The sequence below is a fragment of the Hyperolius riggenbachi genome, chromosome 3 (assembly GCF_040937935.1).
Source record: "Hyperolius riggenbachi isolate aHypRig1 chromosome 3, aHypRig1.pri, whole genome shotgun sequence".
In the NCBI taxonomy this organism is placed as follows: Eukaryota; Metazoa; Chordata; class Amphibia; order Anura; family Hyperoliidae; genus Hyperolius; species Hyperolius riggenbachi.
In genome coordinates, this window is record NC_090648.1 from 148,988,897 (window position 1) to 148,994,390 (window position 5,494).

Sequence of the window (5,494 nt, forward strand, 5' to 3'; positions counted from 1 at the left end):
CGCCGGCATCTGATAGGCTAAAGCCTATCCTATCCGGCGCAGGACGGCTTTCCGTCCTGCGCCGCACACAGGGGACGGGAGAGGGAGGGAATGAGGCAGAGGAAGGACTAGTGCTGCGGAGGGGGGCTTTGAGGAGCCCCCCCCCCCCCGCTAGGCACAGCAGCGCGGCGGCGATCAGACCCCCCCAGCAGGACATCCCCCTAGTGGTGAAAAAAGGGGGGAAGTCTGATCGCCCTGCCTGATTTCTGATCTGTGCTGCGGGCTGAAGAGCCCCCGCAGCACAGATCAGCCAAATCACCCGGAATCCGGAAGTGGTTAATCCTACATTTAAAACTTTTTCTGCTGTTAGGCTGCTTTCACAGTGGGACGCTACAGGCGCACGTTAGAGCAGCCTGTAACGCAGCCCACCTCACAGTAATGAAAAATCAATAGGCTGTTCACAGTGCCCACGTTCAAAGAAAGTGCACAGCATGTGCGTTATAAGTGGTTTTAGCTGCGTTAGACTGTTTGCACATGCTCAGTAAGGGGAGAGTCTGCTATTGTTGCTAGCCACATGGCTAATTAATATTCACTGCACTATAGTGTTGTCCAGAGCATGAACAATTCGGATTTTGATCCGGATCTTTTTTGTGAGTCGAATCATCCGGATCATCACAATGAAGGATTCAGTTCACAGTGGATTTCTGGAAGAAACAGGAACTGCAGCTTCTGTACACAAGCACAATCTTCCTGCTGCATCTCTCCCTTCCCCATTAGCACCCTCAATGTGCCCTCATTCTCCTGCACCTCTCACTCTGCTGCACCCCTGCTTCCCTAGTAAAATGATTCAAAGATTCGGTTCAAAGATCCGTATCTTTTCAATGATCCGATTCGAATCATCCGAATCATTGAAAAGATCCGGACTTCACAGGATAGCACCAATAGCCTCATAACGCGGCTCAATCTGACGTCCAACTTCAACACCACCATGCTTTGCGTTAGGGGCACGTTATGCAACCTTAACGTCACCTAAAACGCAATGTCTTGGTGTGAAAGAGGCCTTATGGTTTGGAGTTATCACATACTTGAAGGAGCACTGGTCCTTTAGTAGTCAGTGCCAAACAGTTGCATGCTGGGGGTTCTTTGTATCTATAATATATTCCTCCTCTTCCATTTATTTTCCTGCCTAGCTGTTTATCTGAAACACGATCCCCTGCTCACTTGTGTTTACAAGCAAGGCTGAGGTGACTCAGCGATTGGAGAAGAAAAGAAAAAAAATTAAAGTACAGAAATGACATCAGGATTTAGCCTAAACTGTGGGCAAAAGACATGGTTCCCACCAGGAACAGAATTCTCTTCATTTACTATATAACATTCACTGAAGTCAAAACGTGGACAGTATAATACATGTGTTATGTAAGTAGATCAAGTATTAATCTACTTATATTTGTGTTTTTTTTCCCTGGCATAATATGGCTAATCCTACTACTTTAAGAATTGTGTGATCCATGTAATTCTTCACTTCACATTCATCTGTGTTTATACCACAATAAAATGTTTTGAAAACAAAGTATTCTTCACAGAAAGAAACTAACCTTATGGTGGCCATACACAATACAATAAAAACGTTCAATTATCCAGTTTATTCAATCTAAATGATCGAATTGAATGAAAGTTGAAAATATTTTTATTTTTCGATCAAGAAATTCGAACGATTATCCCGATTTTTCGAGAAAAATCAGATCGGACATGCTGGAAAAATCTTTATATTCGATCTAACGGAATAATCGAACTAAATTATCTAATCGAAAAAATGAAAAATTGTACCATGTATGGCCACCCTTAAAAAGACAACTGAAATGAGAGATGTATGGAGGCTGCCATGTTATTTCATTTTAAGCAATACCCGTTGCCTGGCAGTCCTGCCTCTAATACTTTTACATATATGTGCCCTGAGTACATCTGATGCAGATCTGCATTTCACACATATATATCGTAAGGCAATAGTTTGTATTGTCAACGTTGTGTTGCTGGGATACAGTCATCCAATGAACAAACACTTTCATAGTCATCCACGCCTATTGTGCACGGATGTACACGCCCCCCTCCTCCAGCAAGACATCAGGTCCATAGTGACGCATTACGCGTCTCACGCGGCGCATGCGCACCTGTGCTCAGACTTCCACTTTATGTTGGGCAAGTGGTGCACATCCATATCCACAATGGATGCGGAGACGCTACAACTATGAGCCGAAATGTTGGCAAGTTGTTACGCATCTATATCCGCAATGGATGCGGAAACGCAATAACCATTAGCCGAGATGTTGGTTACCATGCCAACATCGGCTAACAGGATGTGATGTCATTTGCCGGAAGTGATGCGGCGCCATGTTCCGTATACCTGTGTGAGGATATACATGATACAGGTAATACTGCTCACTCTGTTTCTTTAACACAGTGCAGCATACAGAACATGGGAATCAGCATACCCTAAGCCAGGGCTTTTCAACCTGTGGTACGCGTACCACCAGTGGTACTTTGCTGTTGGCCGGGTGGTACACACGAGGTTTGCCTGCCACTTGTTCTAGTTCTATCTTGCCTCCTCAAAGTTCACTTTCTGATCTGAGGCCTGACTCTGAACTATTCTGCAGGGCAGCACAGTGGGGACCTGGGGGTGGGGGGAGGCCCTAAATGCTAAAGAGGCTTCCCACTTCTTTCGAGGGGATCCAGCGATAGGATCCCCGAAGATCTCATCAGTATGCCTACTGCACAGGCACATGGGTGGTACTTGAACATTTTCAGGTGATAAAAGTGATACAATTAGTGAAAAGATTGAAAACCCCTGCCCTAAGCAACCACAGGCGGTGGACACGCCCAGAGTTGCCCTACCCCTCCTCATCTCTCCAGTATTTAAATCCACGTCTGACATGGCGACTCAGCTCTGACTTGGGCTATATGGGGGGCATGCTGTGACTTGGTGGGGGGTGCACGTTTTGATACGACTACTGTATATATGTATAGCACTCTTTGATAAAGCCGTGAGGTGAAACATGTTAGGGAACCAGTATACAGCACTTTGTATATAGCACCAGCACTATATGATATTGCATGTCTTCTATTTTCTAGCAGGCACTTCTGAGAGGGTTTGACAATAGGTGTTTGAGGGGTGAATTGTATACACACACCCCTTCAACACCACCCCTCTATTTGTGCCCTTTTTAGGTATTGTCCTGTTGGTTTTGATGGTGGTATAGCTACACCAGTCCTCCTTATATGTGTGCAGGAAGCACTGGGGAATAGGCAAAGACTTCCCCCATTTACAGAGACCCATCAACATATATTTTTCAGGACCATACCAGGGGATACAGAGCATGTTGATCCCCTCCCTTTTAAAACTTTATTATATGACTTGCAAGGGATAAACTGCTTGCACTTTCTATACCTATAGGGCTTGTCCTTTGTGACCCAGTGTACATATTTATTTCCCTGGTATACCACTCGGATAGTGTTTGATCTAATACTTTTAGCTACAGCACCTGAACAAGCATGTAGCAGATCAGATGTCTCAACATTTTTGTCAAATCTGAGATTAGCTGCATGCTTATTTCTGGTGGGATTCGGACACTATTGCAGCCAAATAGATCAGCAGGGTTGCCTGGCAAGTGGTACTGTTTGAAAAGAAATAAATAAGGAAGCCTCCATATACCACTCACTTCATTTGATTTATCGCAAATACCTTCTGTTTTAAGAAGTCAAACTACACTGAGGCTGGGTTCACATATGACATAAGGCTCTATTCACAATCATTTTCCGCATGTGGAAATGCACTTGCGGTAAATTCCCGACTGAAATGAGACTATCTTGACATGCACAAAATTGCACGTATGAACATTTACCGCATGCGGAAAATTTTACGCATTAGTTATCCGCATGCGTAAAAAAATGCGGTAAAAGTCCACAAAAGTCGGTAGTTCCCGCAAAAATCAAAATTTACAAAAAAAGGGGCGCCTTATTTCTGACTTAACTACCGATTTTTTATCACCTACTCGTACTTGGTGATATATTTCGCTTCCCATTGACTTAAATGGAGTCTGGAGCCTTGAGTGCTGTGTTTGCTGGACTTTAATTTTTTTTTTTCTGGACAAGTTTTTTTTATGCCACTTTTTTTCTGCATGGTTTCCGAATGTTTACTATGTAATTATGCATGTTTCCCAAAATGTTTTACGCATTGTTCCCGCATGCGGGAAACATGCAAAACATTTTTAGTGAATGTGGAAAAAATGAGGAAATTATCACTGGCGGTAATATAGCGGTAAACAATCTCTTACCGCATGTGTGATTGTGAATAGAGCCCATAGTGTGAAAGGCTGCGTTTTATGTCATGTTTTATGTTAATGTTGTGTGAGTTTTTTGTGCGTTTGCGAAGCATTTTAATGCATTTGCGGTTTGCATAAACAAGCGTTTTGTATGCATTTTCATGCATTTTTATATTTCCATTTAAGCAGATCACTAGGAAGATAGCGGGAAGTGGAAACACAGCATAAAAAAAAAATATTTTTGGGAAAGAATGCATATAAAAACGCATGCAATCCCATTGACTTTCATTATGTGCGTTTTTGATACGTCTATCTTATGCAATAAAACCAGCCTTTTTAAGAGCACAGGTTTTAAAATGCATAAGGGCTCTTTTACACTTAATCAGTTGCTCTCAGCTATAATTGAAAGAAAACTGATTTTCAAAGTAATGCCCTTGTTTTCCTATGGCACCTTTCATACTTAACGTTTTTATTGAAATTTTTTCACAATGCACTGATATGGAAAAAACACGTAGCAACGCACACTTACGCATACCAAGTGTAAATGGGCCCTAAGCGGGTTTTTATATGCGTTTTCTCCTGAGGCCCAGACTTCCATTAGCGGTAAAAACGCTGCATTTTACGCAACCCTATCGTTTCTGCTATGTGTTCACCAAGCCAAAACATTGCTTTTCAGTAGGGCTTTTGGTCTATGTTAGTCCCCTATACTTTCCTAGTAGTTTTGGGTCATCCCGAGCTGCTTGTGTAGTGTACTTCACTGACTACTTTCCACATGCTATTCCTCCAAGTGACTCTGACACTATCGGAAATTCATAACATTTGGCTGTGACGTTTACTTCAGGAAGACTGTGACTAGTGTGGGCTGTCAGTCACAACAGCCATTAGTCCGCTGTGTGCTAGTGCTGTGTACCGCCTGGCAGGCAGCTTCCGTCTATCTCTGACCGCCTCCTTCTTCCCTCAGGCTGAACAAAGGTCTCCTCTATCATACGGGTCTCGCACTACACGGGGCCGCATGGAGACACGTCAGTCACCCAGCGCTCTCCATATACATACCCATTACCCAACCCGCTACCTCACAGCTTCCGCCCTCCACTATTGGCCTGCTGCCATTGGCCCGGGCCTCCTCATTGGATAGCGTCAGTGTCCCCTGTCACGGACTGGCTACGCAGAGCTGGAAGAGGAATGTGATTGGCTAGGAA

At 43.8% G+C, this 5,494-nt stretch overlaps 1 protein-coding gene across 7 annotated transcripts in view; it reads right to left on the reverse strand.

Annotated features, from left to right (window-relative positions):
- RNF212 (ring finger protein 212) overlaps positions 1-5,494 on the reverse strand; it is a 37,265-nt gene that overhangs the window by 31,427 nt on the left and 344 nt on the right. For 3 of the 7 annotated variants that reach the window (XM_068275117.1, XM_068275116.1, XM_068275109.1), the window contains exon 1: positions 5,132-5,333. The exons of 1 other annotated variant lie outside the window; for it this stretch is intronic. The gene's annotated coding sequence lies outside the window, so the exon portion shown is untranslated. 3 more of the 7 variants (XM_068275110.1, XM_068275113.1, XM_068275114.1) reach the window with 3 other exon arrangements.